Raw genomic sequence first — 19703 nt, 5'->3', positions numbered from 1 at the left:
TAAAGACTGCATAATAAGGAAAGCAAGGAGCTTTCAGAATTGCACTAAGAAGAGAAATAAGCTTGGGACATTTTTGTGATCAAGATAAAAAGCATTCATTCTAGGTCAGGTCTAAGGAAGAAGCCATAGGTGTGCACTATGATAAATTAAGTCCGTGTGAAACGGTTGCTTTCAGCTTACAGAATGAAACACTATTTTGAAACTTACTGTTGACATCCTTCCATAATTCACCCTTTGGGTAACATTTTATCTAGGAGGTAATTTTATGAAGAACTTTTGTGTAAAAAAGGTATAAATTTCCAGAGAGAAGAAACAACATGTGGCCTTTAGGGCTCTTCTTTATACAATAAATATATACATGTATATATATCTGTCTATGTGTGTGTTCAATATGCCTATATGTGTATATGTCTGTCTAAATGTATGTACAATATACATATGTAGGTATGTGTATATAAATATGCTTGTGCACTTATGAAACGGATGAAACAGGTGGTTAGGACCAGCCAGAGTGTGTGTGTGTGTGTGTGTGTGTGTGTGTGTGTGTGTGTGTGTGTGTGTGTGCGTGTGTGTTCTTTTCTTCCTTTTCTTTTCTCGCTGGCTCACAAAGAGTTAACTAATTCCAAGCCTGTTTCCTGGCCTTTGGGAAGCACTAGAGCTAAAGAGCAAAGAGCTCAGGTAACTAAGCTTTTTTTCTTAATCCCCTGCTGCTATCAGCAGGAGTTAAATTGCCAGATTGCAGCTGCTTTTGGGCTTTTGGCCACAGAACAACAAAGAGTTAAAGAAAGTTAAATTGACAAAAGTAAGCAGCATTTGGCCATGCAACTGATGACTCCAAACCCCTACCTTCCTCAGGGAACTGGATGCTGGGTTAGCCCCCCAGAACGTGAGGAACCAAGTGTACATTTTCATAATCTAAGTTTTTTTGTTTGTTTGTTTGTTTGTTTGTTTGTTTGTTTGTTTGTTTTTAAAACTACATTGATGATGCAGGTCTGTAACTCCAACACTGTGGGTTTTCAGAGAGAAGAGTATACTGAAGGCTAGACTAAAATGGTAAACTCCAGATTCACTTAAAAACCCTATCTCAAAAACCAAGGTGGAGAATGACTAAGCAAAACACTGGACAGTGACCTCTGGCCTCAAAACACATGTACACATATGTACATGCAAGCTTGCATGCACAGGGGCACACACACACACACACACACACACACACTCACACTCACACTCACACTCACACTCATTCCTATGACATGAGCTTCTCTTGTAGCCAAAGATATCTGTAAGAGGACGTACAGGTAAGTTAAGTTTTTAATTTGTAGAGTTAAAAATGACTGTCCTTCTTCCTTGATGAACTTCTTTGCTCCTGTATTGATAACATGATTTGTATTTTTTTTCTGCAATTGTGCTAGAAGCATAGAACAGCTGATAGTCACAATTAACCAAGGTCTACATCCCCTCATTAGTCCTTGAAATGGCCACTCTGATGCTCTTACATGGTAATCAACAAGTTGCTCCTTTAAGTAGTGTCAGGTCTGTGACCTTCAGCTCAATCAATATTAACAGGAAAATGTAGAATAAAAAGTACCAAGTATTCTTAGAATTCTTTGGGAAATTTTATTCCCAACCAGTTGCTTCCTTTTGTTCTGAAGATGTGTTAATTGTCCTCATGTCTTACCAAAACCAACCTTAGAGGAAGTCAGTTTTGAGGACTATTATTTTGGTAATAAAGGAAAACTAAAAGAGTCTGAATTCAACAAATTTCTCCTAAATATGGTATTTACAAATCCCAAAACAGAGGCAAGAAAAGTCGAGAAAATAATGGTTTAGAAGGGAGATTCTTAGTCTACTTGGCCATGCGATCCTAGTATTTCAGATGATGAATTCCAGCTCTGGATAGGAAATGCTAATTGTATTTAGATAAAAAAAACATATCCTTCACCAACCACGGTGAAAACTGAACTATTGATACCCAGTTTCTAAGAATAGTCCCTCAAATTTTCATTCCCCATTTGTCAAAACACTGATAGTATTATCATCTCTTCTACCTGTGTCCCTGAGGTTATGTGGTTCTTGGTCAATGTCAGCACAGTTTAAACAGTCCTGTGCACCCAGCACATGTGCTGAAGATGGCTCAGAGACTGGGATGCAATGTCAAACCCTGTTTTTTCATCCTAGATGGAGAGGGTGGAGCCCCAGGGCTGTAAGTGTACCAAATTCCATCCTTGAAGGATGGGAGCTTACAGCTACCTACCCATGTGACTGAAACTTAACCTGACTGGGGCAGTAAAGGAATGAGGAAAGGACAAGCACACAGACACGTGTACAGAAAAGCTGGGGTCAAGTGGACTATGCCCATCTGATGGAGTTCAAAACCTGGAACCTCAGTGCTTTTATTATGAGCATCTCAGAAAAAAAAAAGAGTTAGCTAGTCGCCCTAGGAGGACTCTGTAGGCCCCAGTCTCAGGTCGTGAACATCCAGCAGGAGGAAGCTTTAGTTATTAGTTGTTACACATACTGACAACCTTCTATTCTGATCCTGACCTGGGGGAAAGCCTTTCCTATTTATTTTCCACGGATTTGAGTCATTGGTCTTGGCAGGTCCATGCATGTTCCAAGAACACACATTCATTCAGGATTTCTTCAGCTCTCTAATGGAGATGCTGGAAGGTAATAGTTCTTGTGAATGACACAGAAAGGGTAGGAGAGAGAGAGAAAGAGGAAGAGAGAGAGAGAGAGAGAGAGAGAGCGAGCGAGCTTGGCAGTTGTGAGGAAGACATTAGTTAATCATTCCTCATTCCTTTCCTTTCCCACGTCTCAACACAGATTCTTGCCCACTTCTGGAGTCACAATGGCAGCATACCAAAGAATCCATGAGATTTAGTAGCCCCAAAAGATGCAAAGTTGACGGACTCCTTGAAAAGGCTTTTGTCATGGATAAAAGGAGAAAAACCAACTGGCAAGAAGAGGTTCTTCCACCATATTGGCAAAAGGCCCTCTTTCTGCACCTATACACATCCATGTAAAGATTTGGCATTGAGAAGTATGATTTGGTGACTATGAAGTGTAAGACCTAACGGCAAGAACTGAAGATTCTGTAGAATGAAGTAAAGAAAGAGCGTGGGACCTCATGTCCTTAAGCCACCAGCAAACCTAAGAACAATTATTCAATTATTTATACACATACTATTAATATAAACTGACTACTCATCTCCTCCATCCTCAATTATGAAACGACATAGACTGATACAGATAAGGAGTGGAATCTGCAAGTTCATAACCTATACAAATGCAACAACAAAGGTAATCCGGGCATTTCAAGAGTAAGAGTCACATCCACAAGCAACCCATTGACACCTAGCATGCAAGGCCTTAGAAAGAGCTACTAGCAGGAAAGGAGCTAGCTGGAACAGTTTACAGAGAATGCAAGTGACCTCTGGAAAGAATTAACAAAGCTTTCTTCTCAATGACAATATGCTTGCTTAACTTGCAGGCATGACTGGGAAGAATAAGGAAGCCATAGAAAAAACTTACCAGTGGGAACAATGGTAATTTTATTTTTATTAATAGTTAACCATTGCTTTGCTTTATTTTTTAATAATTAGCATCCTGATGGGAAGGTGAGGACTAAAGGATGACTTCCATTGGAGGGGAGAGATGAAAAGAACTTGCAATTAAATGATTAGCTGTAAGCCATAGTCAAAACGTAGCTCCGGGTCAACAGCCAATAAACCAGAGGAGGTGAGATGGCAAATACCTCAGATCTCCATCCAACCTCTGGGTCTTAGGCATTCTCCTGATGATTCAGCACACACCAAACTGAGTCACTCTGATTCCTGGCCCCTCCCAGAAACTAAGCTGGGATATGAAGAAAAAGCAGAATAAATAGACAAATCAAACCAGCTCATTCAAATCATTGTAATTAAAGCAGTCTATTCGTTCTCTGATGCTCACATACTTAAGATAAAAAGGAAGAACGGGAGAAAAAAAGACCTATAAGAAGAACCAGAATAAAGGGAGTCGTGGCAATGCTTAAAAGCTGCTTCCAAATGACTTCCACAAAGTAGACAAAACCGAATTATCTACAACCAGCAGAGCTGGGGAAATAGCTCAGTTGCACAAGCATGAGGACCCAAGTTCGGATCCCCAGTATCCATATATAAAGTAGGGCATGGTAGCATACAACAGCTGTGGGGGGTGAAGACAGAGGAAGGAGGATTCCTGCAGCTTGATGGAAAGCCAGCCTAGCTCAAGCTGGTTGCCTCAGGTTCAACAAAAGACACTGTCTCAAAAAAAATAAATAAATAAAAAATAATAAGGTGGAGGGCTGGAGAGATGGCTCAGAGCACTGACTGCTCTTCCAGAGGTCCTAAGTTCAAATCCCAGCAACTACCTGGTGACTTACAACCATTTGTAATGAGATCTAATGCTCTCTTCTGTGTGTCTGAAGACAGCTACAGTGTACTTGAATATAATAAATAAATAAATCTTTAAAAGATAAGGTGGAGAGTTACTCAGGTATATTCATGTACACTCAGGAACAGGTACACATTCCTGTATGGTACACATACACTTAGCAAAACTTTAAAACTAGCAGAAAGAAAGAAGTATTCTATAAGTGGGGCCAAAGAGGTAGTTCAGGAGGTGAAGAGCCTTGCTGCCAAGAATCTGACCACTTGAGTTCAATCTCTGTGATATTTTTTTTCCTGCTAGGAATAATTGAAGGAGAGTACCCACTCCCTTGAGAGTCCTCTCATGTCAACATATGAATTTTGACATAGATAAGCATGTGTGCATGTTTTTGTTTGCACAAATACACATAACACTAAAAATAAATGTAAATTAAAAAGAAATATTCCGCAAATATGAAAAATGTTGTTTGAGAGTTAACTCACGTTTGGCCAACATTTTATTTTTATTAGTTAGTCATACTGCAAGTCTTTCAAAATAACATGAGATGGCTTGAAATAGTCTCCATAAACCATAGAGCCTTTAGAACATAAATCTGCCTGGTTGAGGCCACACCCTTGCCTTGCCTCATCCTGGCCTGTGATTAATCTCTCCATGTCTTGAATTTAAGAAGTTTATGAGGGTGTAACAAGGGTACCAACCCCTAAGAGCTCTCACCTCATTGTCCAGTTGATTTATCTGATGTTTCTGGAAGGGAGTCTGAATAAGAGTCACATTAACCGAGTATTTTTATTATAGGAAGAATTGAATGATACAATTAACAGATATTTTAAAAACATATTTGCAAAAATGTGTATGCCACATGAACATTTGGCAGATTTCAATGAGTGATTATATCTTAGAACATTAAAAATATTTCAATAGATTCTAAAAATTGCAAAATATAAAACCTACATTTTCTGGCTAGCATGCAAGAACTAAGCAATAACTTTTCCTAATGTAGAATTCACATATCTCTCTCCACCTAACCTACCACCACTGACTAAGAACAGCCGCTCTACCGCAAAGGCTGGTGACTACTCATAGTGCTATTTTTTTTCCTGCTAGGAATACATGCAAAAATTTCTTTTTAAAGCAGAACCCATGGCTTGATTCTCCAAACTAAATTTGATATTGAGGGTGTGGAAGCCCCACCCATCAATTCCTCTAATCAATCCCTGCCACTGTCACTTATTGCTACCTGAAAACTTTTTCAAAAGGTTAAATTGTTGTCTGAGGATAAAAACAAAACAAACAAAACCACCTAATTTATCAGGTTTTATGATTGTTAGGATCTGGAATTTTGGTAGGGATTGTCTTAAACATTCTTCAGTTTTATCACAAGTTGGCAAATGTCACTGATGGTTCTAAATAAGAAAATGGAATACCCTGAAAGGAACACTAAATGGTGTGATCAAGGCATAAAATCTCTGAGCCTTCATGTCTGGCATCAGTAAATTTGTTTAGTGGGGTACCTACATGTAGTCTCTCCAACATGGTGATCTCAAAAGAGCCAGAACTTAACACATTCAAGACTGAAGCAGTTTGGCCTTTAGTAATCCACCATCTCCAGTCATTAATGGTCAGTACTGGTTACTGCCAAAGCAGTCATAATCCATCTTAAATCAAAAGATAATGTGTGTAACACCATCTCATCTATCAATGGGAGGCATGTTAGTTCCTGTGTGATCATGATAAACTACATTAGCTAAATAGGAATAGACGTGACACTGGGAGCATCCAAAGTGTCTTAAGTATTCGAGGTTATTATCCAAGGTCATGGGCTGCATAGCCACCAGAATTCTTGTACAGTATATGTAAATGAAGAGGAACTGTAAAGAGTCTACTAGTTTGAATCCTGTGTATTTAATCATACCAAGAATGAGTCCGTAAATTCTCGTTTTATTAGAGATTTAAATTTTGATGTATTCAGAACATACAGGACTGGAGAGATTTCTCAGTGGTTAGAGCATTTACTGCTATTTCAGAGGAAGTTCAGATCCAACCACCCACATTTGATAGCTTACAACCCCCTGAAGCTCCAGCTTCCAAAAGACATGATACTTCCTGCTCCCTTCGGAAAGTACACAATACACTCACATGTATATAAGGATACACATAAAAATACACAAATAAAATAAAACAAGTTTACCCCTGTAAAGTAAAATAAAATAAAATTAGACTTAAATAAAATCTCCTCCACCATAGCTCCTGTTATTTGTTGTATATAAGAAAATCATACACAGCCCTGAATAACAATTTGTAATCTCACAGTTCTGTAGACATCGCATCAGACAAAAGCCTCATAGAGCTAAAGTCTCTGTGCCTGAGAGATGGCTCATATCTGGGCTCTTGGAGAGATTCTATCTCCTGTTCCGTTAGCTTCTTGAAGTTGCAGGGTTTAGGTACTATTTCCTTGATGCCAATCATTCCTAACTTCTTGAGGCCATTCTTACTCCTTGGCTCTAACTACTTTCTTCTCCAAAGCAAACAGAGGCAAGTCAGGCTCTTCTTATCCTTGTTATCTCGATTGCCTCTCTCTGACTTCAACCAGGAAGGATACTTTAGTGTTAAAATGTCATGTGTTTAGACAAGATGCAGAGCTCATGTCCTCCTCCCAGTCTCCTTAATTTAAACACATCTCTAAATTCTCTTTGACATACAGCCTATGCACAATTTTGAGCATGAGGCTGTGAGCCCTCTCTTTGGAGGGTCCTTATTCCATCTGTGACACTCTCAACCTTCCATTTGAATTCCAATTTATTTTTGCAAATAGTACCAATATATAGTACCATTTCTGGACTTCCTTGTTTAGTTTAATTCTTAGCCTTAAGGTATCAAGTACCAAGTCATTCCCATTAAAATGGTAATTTAATTATTTTTATCTACCAGAGCACTTGCTCTCAAACATGCCCTTTCCTTTCTCCATATTCATAAGTGTTATGTTCTAAATTTGGGAGATGTCAAAATATAAGCAAAGTAAATATTTTATAACTAAAGTATGCATTGTAATATAGTTACATTCTTTCTAGTGCAGCCACACTCACTATTTGCTACATTCGAAGGCTTTTCCGTTTTAGTACTTAGTTTTCTATGTGTTTATCATCATTCAAAGGAATTTAGGACTATTCTCAATACATCCTAAAAACAGCAGATAATCAATTGGATTTTTTCTCTTCTTGCTCCAGCTGGCAGGACCTTTGCCCTGTCTTGAGCTTGAATTGATAGCCGTTTAGCTTGCCATAGCTGTTAACCTGCAGATGTTTTTTTTAGACTCACTCCCTGGGTCCTTTTCACATTTCTTATGCGTGAAGGGCCATCTAATTCATGATTTCTCCCTTTTTTGTCGGGGAGTACATTCTTTGATGGGTCCCTGAGGGGGGGAAAAAAAAACATGCTGTCTATGTATTAGCTCCTTAAGTGTTTTCATTCCATTCTCACATTCGATTAACAGACTTTGCACAGTATTCTTGGTTAGAAAACTTCCTCCTTTTGTAACATGGTATGGAGATGTGCATATGGATAGTGTAGAGAAGGGCCCACATGAGAGCTTGAAACCACACAGTCAGAGAAATGAGAGGACCATCATGGTGCTTTAACTGAGATGTCCCTACAGCCTTGGGCACTTGAACACTTGGTCCTCAGTCGGTGGCACTGATTGAGGAAGTTTAGGAGGTGCAGCCCTGCTGAAGAAAGATATCGCTGGAGACTGGCGTGCAGAGCTTAAGGTATCGCCTTCCTCCCTCTTTGCTCTCTCTTGGGTTTGTGATTGCAGTAAAGAATGTGAGTTCTCAGCGTAGCATGCTGCTCCTGCCTGCTTCTTGCTGCCACACCTTCCCATCATGACAGGCTCTTATCTCTCTGTAAGTCCAAATAAACTCATCCGTGGTCATGATGGCCTTGGTCATGATTTCACCGTAACAGTAGGAAAGTAATATGACCATTGTGAAGACAAGCCCACCCCCAGCGTGTTCTCAGGCAGCACATTTAGAAGATTATGAATGGCCCTTGAGGGGCTAGGAAATTGCTTCCTTATGTACCAGTGTGTGGAGACATCGGGAAAAGTCTCATAGCCTTTTTCCATAGCACAGACTTGCTCTGTTTTGAAGACCACTCTATAGCATCAACTCCTCCCTGAAAACCAGGTAGGAAGCATAAAAATCCTGTACAGTCCCTCAGGACCATACATTTTTCACTCTTCTGTTTGAGTGTCTTCATCCTATCTCCTGGAACACAGTAACAGTGTTTTGGTATCCTGTCTGTGGTTTTGATGTTCAAAATGTAACTGATACTGAGAACAGTTGTTCTTCCTTTCTTTTTTAAAATCTATACTAGAAATAAACATGTCTTTGTATGCTGGTTATGAAGAACTAAGAATCATATGCATTTTAAACTAAAAACATCTCATAGATTTTTATAAGTACAAGTAAATCCAACTGGTACTCTTCATGGAAGAAGATTGTTTTTGCAATACAAAGTTACAACTAGTCAAATGCAGAGAACAACTGATGACCGTGAGGTACCTGACTCTGACTGGCACATCTACAACACAACTCATACACCTAAAGTTTAGGGAAATTTTCAGAAGGAGTAGAACTGAAATAGCCAGAGAACCAGGAAATCTGCTGTAAGATGTGCCATCTATATATGAAAAAGTGAAGCTACTCTCATGAAATTCAAAAAAATATGGCTACTTAAACAAGACCTGAACAATGACAACACCCATTGTGACGCCACTCTGGATGGGGAAATCTCATGGGACCCCACTTTAGACAAAAAGAACCATAGGCGGTTAATTCCGTAGAGAGGGAGAATTAGTCTTCCCCAGCGATGAGGTTTCTAATAGTTACCCCTTAAAAACATATACATGCAAAATGTGTCCATTCAGGAAACATCGGACAACGCCAAAAGACCACCAAGGAGCCGATCCTGACGCAATCGCACTAGGGTCTCTTTTAACAGCAAGGCAGAAGGGTAAAGCCTGGAGTCCTCAGAGCCCTCAGCAGGACAAGGTTTTATAGGAAACGGTGAGCAACTGAGGGGGTTTCTAACCTGGCAAGAATCTAATTAAAAAACTATCGTAAGCTATCGAGTGGGTGCCCTGAAGGAAAGCCATAAACAATCACAAACAGTCTGAAAGTAAATCTAGAACTACCAGGCTAATCGCGATTGGCTGCTGCTTAGGGAGTAGCTAGATAGTAACTCCGGAGTATGGATGAGAGACACTCTATGTGGTTCTTCCTAGAACTTCGGTGCAGCTTGAGTTCAGTTGCAGGTCAAGTTCTCAGGCCATTTTTCTTTTAAAATAGAGGTTGGTCCCAAGATGGAGCAATGAACAGATTCAACGTATACGTGTAACAATAATAAAATACAAATATTTTATCAATTTGTCTTACCGAACAAAAAAGCAAAGCAAACCAAAGCTAAAAAGCCCTGATGCTTTCTAATGATCCATGGAAAGGCAGGGACGAGTAAGGTGGCTCAGCAGTTAGGAGCACTTGCTGCTGTTGGCGAGTAGCCCTCATTTCAGTTCCCAGCACCCATACATCATGGCTAACAATAATCTTTAACTCTAGTTCCAGGAGATCCAACACCTTCTTCTGACCTCAAAGGCTTCTACACACACACACACACACACACACACACACATACAGAAATGCAGAGTGAACACTAATATAGTCAAAATAAAATGGATAAATATATACAGAATCTAAAAAGAAAAACCATACCCTTATATTTATTGTCAACAAATTACACACATGTATCTATCTGCCATTATAATCCTAAAAATTATTAATTTTATTAACACTTTGTGAAGTAACCAAGTCCTAAATATTGGGAATTGTGACAATGTCATAGTCTCCATTTTCTAGGCTTTTGTGTCTTTGTAGAAGAAAGACAGCTATACAATGAACAGCTAAACAGTCTATGGGTAAAGTGAGTATCATAAAGACATAATTTCTAACTGGGTATGAGGAAAAACAAGAGAATCAGTACCAGAACTTTATCCTGTAGTCCACTTAGAAGAAGAAAAATCAAAACAGAACGTAAGCCACAACTTAATGAGACATACATAAGAAAACTCAAATAGATCTCTTAGTATGTATTCGACGTCTATGTCTGAATGAATGTGTTAGCTATTAATAGAAACCAGCATTGTGTTGCTACGGCTGAAATTTTATGATGCCACAACTGAACTTTTATTCTAAGGCTGACATGGAAAGAAAAGCTGAACAAAAATAAATACATGTCTTATAACTAGAGTTTTATAAATATACTTTTTCTTCGAACATTTCTGTACCTTGCATTTTAACTTCCTCAGAAAACCATAAAAATATACTCTCATTGTGCTCTGGACTTAAAACCTAGTTCTTGCAAATAGGGAAATCCTTCCAACCCATTTTAACAGCAAGGTTGGAATCCAAGGTTGTATCGATTAATAATGGACAACAATTTAGTAGTTGATAGATGCTATGTATTTGATGTTTTAGATGAATCCCTTTATATTCTTGATTTAATAACTCATAGTAATTAAGCTATCAATTAAATGTAGCACTAACATTAAATAGTTCAGTTACAGAGCAAATGTAGGTAGTTTCTAAAATTCAATTGACTGGAGATAATATTCATGTGCAGGTATTATAGAATGCCAGGCAGTGAAAAAAATCAGCATCTGAATTAATTGTTCTAAGAACTTATGTTCAGATTTCCCCTTCCAGTTGGCATTTGCTGGATTTCTGGATTCCACCAATTGTCTTTAAATTCTAAACAGGGAAAAACTATTTCCTTAGATGTAGTTTAAAAAAAATGCATGCATGCACAAACTAAAACCAGCCATCATTAAAGCTGAAGTCTGCCGTTAGGATTCAGTGAGTGGGAGCCAAAGGCACAGATATAAAATACATTCCACATTAGTTGTCCTTGTCAACTGAAAGCTTAAACATTACATGGTTTCTAATAAGTGAATGACATTTTTATTTTTCCTCCAAATTCAAAGTAAATAGATCAAAGTTACATTTCCCCCCTTTTTTTTCTGTCTGAAGAAGTGTTCTCTCATGTGGAAAAGAAGAAAATATGGCATGGGTCAATGAAAAGACTGGCTTTAAAAGTGATCAAACCGTGAAACACTCTTTTTGTAAATGACTCAGGGTCATACCAGGCACATTTACTGAGAGCTCCCGTCCCATCAGAGCAAAGTACTGATGTATAATTTTGCTATTTTATTGTGCCAGTAAAACAAGAAACTGTAGGTTTTATAAGGAGAGTTCTGCAGCTACTCTCTCTCTCTCTCTCTCTCTCTCTCTCTCTCTCTCTCTCTCTCTCTCTCTTTACGATTAAGTCTATTTGCACAGTAAGTCTGGTAGGCATGTATTAGAACTAAGAACTGAATCTTTAACAACAATAAAAATCTAATCCATTTTGTTGGTTGTAAAAGAAAAGTTTGTTATATATTGGAATTACATATGTCAGTGTCATAGATAATCAACAAAAATAAAGAGGATAAAACTGAATTGCTGGATAGAGAGGTGGGTAAGAATACACTAAAATCAAATCACCACAGCAATGACTCTGAAAGAGGAAGGAAGGAAGGAAGGAAGGAAGGAAGGAAGGAAGGAAGGAAGGAAGAAAGGAAGAAAGGAAGGAAGGAAGAAAGAAAGATGTCTTTTGTCATGGGTTGTGTTTGCCCACAAGCTTTAACTTGCCAAGATACCAGCCATAGAATCATATAAAACATGCAAAAACATCATTAAAACTAAACATTTAGCTATTAGAAAACAGGGAGAACCCAGAACCACATGAACAAGGCTACAGATTAGGTTAAAGAATTGTGAGGTGGAAACTACAGCTAAGATCAGAGCTACCTTCCACCAAGAGATGCATGCCCTCCTGTCCTTGCTTGTGAGTGAGACAAACCCATGCTGCTTCTGGGATTTGGGCCTGGTTCTATTCTGAAGGGTTTTTCTTTTTCTTTTTTCTTTCTTTCTTTTTTTTTTGTTTTTTTTTTGTTTTGTTTTGTTTTGTTATTCCTCCTGATATTTCTAATCCAAGGGAGGCATTCCCAAAAGGACACTTCTATCTTCCAGAAGTGTCTGGGAAACCCTGCTGCTAATGTTGGAAGTCTGAGGTTTCACGGAAAGTCCTGAAATCAATATAAAATGTGAGAAAACCTTTGTCAGCAGGACTTCCTTTTCTCTGGAATCACCTGAGTAATGTCATGTAGTCTTGCACCTGAGATTCCTGGAATGCCTCCCCCATGCTAATGAGGTATCTTAGGAGCCTTAGCCTTCACCAGTGTTCTTTGCCCACCCTGGATATTCTCAGCCCTCTCCCCAAAACCATATAACCTTTGGTCCAACCCAAACAAAGTGTATGTATATAAGCCCATCCCCTAATAAAGGTATATGCAGACGCTAAGATCTTCGCAGAGAGCTACTTCATTGAAGATTGTCAGAGAAGGACTTCGCCTAAAGGATCATTAGAAAAAGAACACTGTATTTTCCAGACACTGCTTCATCCTTCCAGCCTGGTGGGCAAGCGGCGTCTGGACACCCTGAAAGGGAGAAAGTGGAAGACGCGGAATCACACAGGAGTGCTGGTCAGGCTGCATAGTTCTAAATAGGGAAGAATGCAGTCTTGAACAAAACTAGTTAGAAAACATGGCTACAAAACTCAGATGTAAGCTCTGGGCAATGTCTCAGTGGGTAGACACTGAATTTTGATGCACAACATCCACATAAAAACTGGGCATGGTAGTCATACCTATAATACCAGCACTGGGGGAGGGGAGGTGTGAAAATGGGGGGTAGATTCCTGGGGCTAACTAAGTAGACTGTTTCTAAGCTGAAACAGTAAGCTCAACTTCAGGGAGAGACTCTGTCTCAAAAAAATTAAGGCAGAGGAACCATTAAGAAAAAAAAATCCTTGTTAACTTTTTTATTGGATTTTTTTTTTATTTATATGTCAAATGTTATCCCCCTTCCCGGTTTCCTCCCCAAGAAACCCAATACCCCATCCTCCTCCCCCTGCATGTATGAGAGTCCTCCCTAACCCACCCACCTACTCCCTCCAGCCTCCCAGCCCTGGCATTCCCCTACACTGCCTCCCAGCCCTGGCATTCCCCTACACTGGGGCATAAAGACTTCACAGGACCAAGGGCCTCTCCTCCCACTGATGTCCGACAAGGCCATCCTCTGCTACATATGTGAATGGAGCCATAGGTCTATCCCTATGTACTCCTTGGATGATAGTTTAGTCCCTGAAAATTCTAGGGCATCTGGTTGGTTGATAGTGTTTTTCTTCTTATGGGTTGCAAACCCCTTCAGCTCCTTCAGTCCTTTCTCTGACTCCTCCATTGGGGACCCTGTTCTCAATTCAGTGGTTGGCTGAGAGCATCTGCGTCTGTATTTGTCAATCTCTGGGAGAACCTCTCAGGAGACAGCTATATCAGGCTCCTGTCAGCATGCACTTCTTGGTATCCTCAATAGTGTCTGAATTTGGTGTCTGTATATGGGATGGATCCGCAGATGGGGCAGTCTCGGGATGGCCTTTCCTTCAGTCTCTGCTCTACCCTTTGTCTCCGTATTTCCTCCTGTGAGTATTTTTGTTCCCCCTTCTAAGAAGGACTGAAGCATCCACATTTTGGTCTTCCTTCTTCTTGAGTTCCATGTGGTCTGTGAATTGTATCTTGAGTATTCCGAACTTTTAGGCTAATATCCACTTATTAGTGAGTACATACCATGTGTGTTCTTTGTGACTAGGTTACCTCACTCAGGATGATATTTTCTAGTTCCACCCATTTGCCTAAGAATTTCATGAAGTCATTGTTTTTAATAGCTGAGTAGTACTCCATTGTGTAAATGTACCACATTTTCTGTATCCATTCCTCTGTTGAAGGACTTTTGGCTTCCACACACTTGCACACATGTGTGCACCACACTCACACCTGAATTCATGACTTCGGGAACATACACATGCAAATTTAGCTGTTCTCGGAGATACTACCGGTTCTTTGCCAGGATCAGGCCTCAGCATTTCCAGAATTCTTGAATTTTACTAAACTCCCATGATTCATCCCTAGCAAACAGCTAGGAGTTCCTTTTGTTTGAAAGTCTGAGGTAGCCTAGGCTGACCTTGAACTTGCTACATAAGCAGAAGTGGATCTTGGACTCCTGGTCTTCTTGCCTATAACTTCTAAGAGCTCAGATTTTAGGTAGGAGTTCCATGTCCAGGTAAAGCTAAGCTCTAACATGGATTCATGAATGATCTTCCTATAAACACTGAATTACCTAAGAACCGAGCACCATATTCACAGCATCAAACTAACTGCTACCTCAAGGGCACAGATGGCACAGGATCAAACCATGTCTGGTAATGGAGTTTCAAGTCTCACAGAGACACGAAGAATCCCTTGGTGATTGAGATAAAGCATTCATGAGCTGCGCAAGTATATGCCAGGAATAAAACTACTCAGGGTCTCTGAGGAACAGCGAGTACTTTTAAAGTCAGAGCTGGGCCACCTCTCCAGCCCAAGAGCAAAGATTTAAAAGAAAAAGAAAAATTTCACTGGAAGCCAAAATATCAGGCTCTATGAAAATAAATTCAACTGAAATAAAGGTTAAGTATTTTTAATTCTGAAGTTAAAAGCCTCAGAAAAGAAAGAAAACACCCAGGCCTTGGGCAGGGAAGTTAAGAATTTAAAGGTGGGAGTAAATTAGATCGGCTGTTAAGCTTAGCATAAGAGTAAATTATGCATCCCAAGACAGACTGATGTTTTCAGTGAGTTAGCTGGTAATGTTGCATCTGCTCCTCCACCCTCAGGAAATGCCTCACTACTCTCACCCTCCTCACAGAGCCTGCAAAAACTTTTAGGGACACCATCTGGTCTCTTCCCACTTCTATCAGGTAGAATGAATGACTCTAGTAAAAGGATGGGGGATAAAAGTAAGTTGTTTATATATTTGTATATACATTTGTGTGTGTGTGTGTGTGTGTGTGTGTGTGTGTATGTGTGTGTGTGTAACAGTAACAATATGGGAAGTTGCTATCAATATGAAAGCAAAGGAGAGAACCTAAGAGGAAGGGCTGTGGAAAGGACTGGAGGGAGAAAGGAGTTGGGAAAATGATGCGATTTTCATAAAATTCAAAATGTACAAAAAATAAAGTACTTCGCGTATAACAGGAAAGTCTGAAAAGAGTTCATCTCTGGAGACACCTTTTCCTAGTATGCTGTCACTACTGTATACAGCCAGGGCTGCATATCAAAGAAACCCTTGGACCTGCAGGCCTGGGTCCCAGCTTGACTCATAAAGTCTGAAATGCTTTGGGTTGTCAGAAGCCCTGCCCATGAGGCCAGGAAGGACTCTCGTAGGAGCTTCATAATTTGACTATATTTGCTCTATCAACAAGAACCATCCATTTTCTTAGTGAAGACCTCTCTTGTTTTGTTCAAAGGTTTTGCAACTGCATTAGGGGGAGTTCTAGAACCAAATGCTAGGTTGGTTTACCATGATCCTAAACATACCCTGTACGAGACAGCCAAGAAGCAGGCTATGGATCTGTACCTCCTTTTGTGTACCTCAATCACAGAAGTCATCAGCTTGTCTTTGATAACTCCCTGCAGTTCATTAAATGAAAGAACTGTTCTTGGCTAAGCTGAACCAGGAAGCTACTTGTTAAATGTATTTTATTAAATCTTGGGATTTGATGACTTAAGCCACATTATAGAGGACTTTAGAAAGACATTTTAACTTCACAGTGATGTGCAATAATCAAGTAAGGCAATGACTGGGAAAAGAAGGTCTGATGATCAATGTTAAGTGTTAACAGGATAATACTGGGAAACAGAGACAACTATCGATTATTTGGCGCTGAGCTTGCAAGGGATTGTATTGACTAGACTGAGGTGGGAAGACCCAGTCTAGAAGCAGAAAGTACCATTCTCTTGGCCTAGGTTCTAGACTGTATAAAAAGTGAACCGAGTGTAAGCGTGTATTGCTCTTTGCTAGTTGTGGATGCATGTTACCAACTGTTATTGTGACACCATGATAGCCTGTACCTTTGAAACATAAGCCAGAACACATCTTCTCTTCTTTGAATTGTTTTTCAGAGTATTTATCACAAGAGAAAAAGGGGAGTGAGGTAGTTGAATATCATATTCAAGAAGATAGACATCTGGCTCATCTTATCTGCACATTCATAGGTTTTTTTTTCTTTTTACATTTATTTATTTATTTTATGTATATGAGTACACTATAGCTGTCTTCAGGCACACCAGAAGAGGGCATCAGATCTCATTACAGATGGTTGTCAGCCACCATGTAGTTGCTGGGAATTGAACTCAGAACCTCTGGGAGAGTAGTTAATGCTCTTAACCTCTGAGCCATCTCTCCAGCCACATTCACAGGTTCTTAACGATAACCTATCACACATTGGCTGAGGCCTGTCCCTTCTAGCCTCAATTATGAGTTCCTCATTAGGCCATCACTTCAAGGTTATCGATTGAATAAGGTCTGGAGAGTTTGAGTAGAGCTCCTCACTATTTTGGGTTCTACTAACATCAAACTTTGCACTGTATTTTTCAAAAAGATTAAAACCATCTTTCACTTAGCTATGATTTTGGAGGGTAGTTGCTTTAAAATAATGTTGGGAGAAAATTTTCATGTAGTGTTTAATCCAAGATGCTTAGGTACTGTGATAGTGCTGTCAAGCAATCTAGAATCAACAGGAAGTTGAGCCTCCAAGCAAACGTGTGTAAGATTATCTTGATTATGACATACCTACTTATAGGAGTGTCTCCATTTCTTCGATGGGATTCTAGACTAAGTGGAGAAGTGCAACTGAACAGCAGCAACATTTATGGATCTTCTGTGTGTTTCAATCTATGTACACAGACAGGCGACAGGCATGCATACATGCAAAATTTTACAAAGCAGATAATGAAATTCAGTGGATACTGGAAAGCATTCTTACAAGTTTTCCCTGGTAAATATTTATTATTGAATAATGAGATACTTTTTAGTGTCACAATCCAAACATTTTATCACTTAGTCTAACTTCCTTTTTGTATGCTTTTATTACTAGTATTTTATTGCTAGTTCTAGCCTTTTAGTAAATCTCTCAACTCACTCCATCATATAGACCACTGCACCATCAAATGACCCCTAGTTGGCCATCCTGGCACTTCATTTCTCCTTTTTACTAAAATGTAATTGTTCCCATTTCCAGTGTCTGCCCACTTTATGGAACACATAGAAACTCTAGCTAACCACACACTAAGAGGGCCAGACCCTGCACCTGGATGTCACTGATGAGAAGGCAGATGTTATGAACAAAACTTTTATTTACATACTGTATCTAGAAGCAGATACATAAATTTTTATACAATTGATTTCCAAAAAAATGTGCAAGAAATTACTATAATTCACTTACAAACCAAAACACATATTAAATTGGTGGACTTTGGATAGTTCATTCTGTGGTGTTCTCAGTACAAACAGTATACACCTGATTTGAAACATACAAAGTGTAAACTACAGCAATCTAGATTGCAGGTTTTAATTTCATGGCACATTAACTATGAGACTTCCTTACCCCACCACGACAATATACTGTTAGGAAACTCTAAGACCCCATCTCCTCCTTTCTGGTTGGAGAACTTGCATCACCTTTCAAAAACAAATTCATTATTTGCCTTGTTACATCATGCCTGATCAATAAAAAGGATATGATAAAAACTTTACAGGACTAAAAAAGTATTAAAAGAAAGCAATTTTTATTATCAATGTACCAATAACTTTAGAATTTTAGTTATTTGTGGAACTGGTTATTGTTCCTCATTATTCAACAAAACTGTCTATTGCTGGTAGTGTTATTTCATTTTCTAATGAACACTTCATATTCAATGAAAGACATTCAGATATAAATCAAAATGTTATTTTGATTCATTTTAAGTTTCTTTCACATACAACATGAAATGTGCATTAAAGTTGGCATTTCTGAAAGCAGTTAGAGATGCTTAGCACTAGGAAAGAAACTGAATAAACCTGTAAGATTTCAATAACTTTCATCTTCAGTAATACTGGCTCAGAAACTATGATGAATACTGTTTCGCTACCTTAATGCTAACAAGTTAGCCTTTTTGGTACATCATTTTATTCAACAGCAAAACTGTTGCCTTATGTGACTGGTTTCCTTAAAATCATTTTTTCAGTTTTGTGGTTATTTATGTAACCTTCTAATATTTCAGAGTATTGCACCATGTAGAAAGAGAACAGTCTTCCTTGGAGAAAGCAAGGCAATTTTTCAAGTCCTTTCTATAGCTCCCTTATCTATAAAAATGTGTTACATGTCTTAGGAAGCCCCAAATTAACCCTCAAGCCTCCAGCATTTTTGGTGGTGGAGTATTTAAGTATTAAAAAAACAAAAACAAACAAACAAACAAAAAACCTGATTCATTGTCACAGATGGTTTTCCTGCTTGCTTTTGTCTTACCTTAATGTAGGAATTCTAAATGTGAAGACTTAAGAAGAATGGTTTGTAGCAACAATCACAAACCCTGTATGGGTCTGAGCTCGGGCCTCTGCATGAGCCTTATGGTTGTGTAACTGATGTTTTTGTCAGACCTCTAACAGCGGGGGTTGCAGGTGTCACTGAATCTCTTGCCTACACTCGGGACCCTTTTCCTTCTAATAGGTGGCTTCATCCAGCCTTGATATGCGGGTTTGTTTCTAGTTTTAATGGAATTTGTTATGCTAGGTTCTGTTAATATCCCTGGGAGGCCTGCTCTTTGTTTTTGTTGTTGTTGGTGGTGGTGGGGTTTGTTTGTTTTTTGTTTTGAAGGGAAATGGAGAAGTGGGTCTAGAAGACAGGGGAAGCTGGGAGGGAGCACTAGGAGGAGGAAAGGTAAGAAAAACTGTGGTCAGGATGTAATGCATGCAAAAAATGAAAAGTAACAAAAAATAATTCATACACACACACACACACACACACACACACACACACACACACACACACACACACACACACACAGAATGGCTTAGAGGTTGTGTTTGTATCATCTAAGTTCAAAAAAGCCAGAAAGTTAACCAACTTCAATCTAGGCTAAGATACAAGACAGAGACTTAATTAAATCTCTTTTCAATTTTACTAGACAGTGTCTTACAAAAGTCAGTATTTCCCACTTCTGTTAAATGGATGTCTTGGCTACAAAAACACAAAAATACTGACAATACACCTTTCTGTTTGTTAATCTGATT

The sequence above is a fragment of the Rattus rattus genome, chromosome 15 (assembly GCF_011064425.1).
Source record: "Rattus rattus isolate New Zealand chromosome 15, Rrattus_CSIRO_v1, whole genome shotgun sequence".
NCBI lineage: Eukaryota > Metazoa > Chordata > Mammalia > Rodentia > Muridae > Rattus > Rattus rattus.
Note: the sequence above shows the minus strand (reverse complement) of the source record.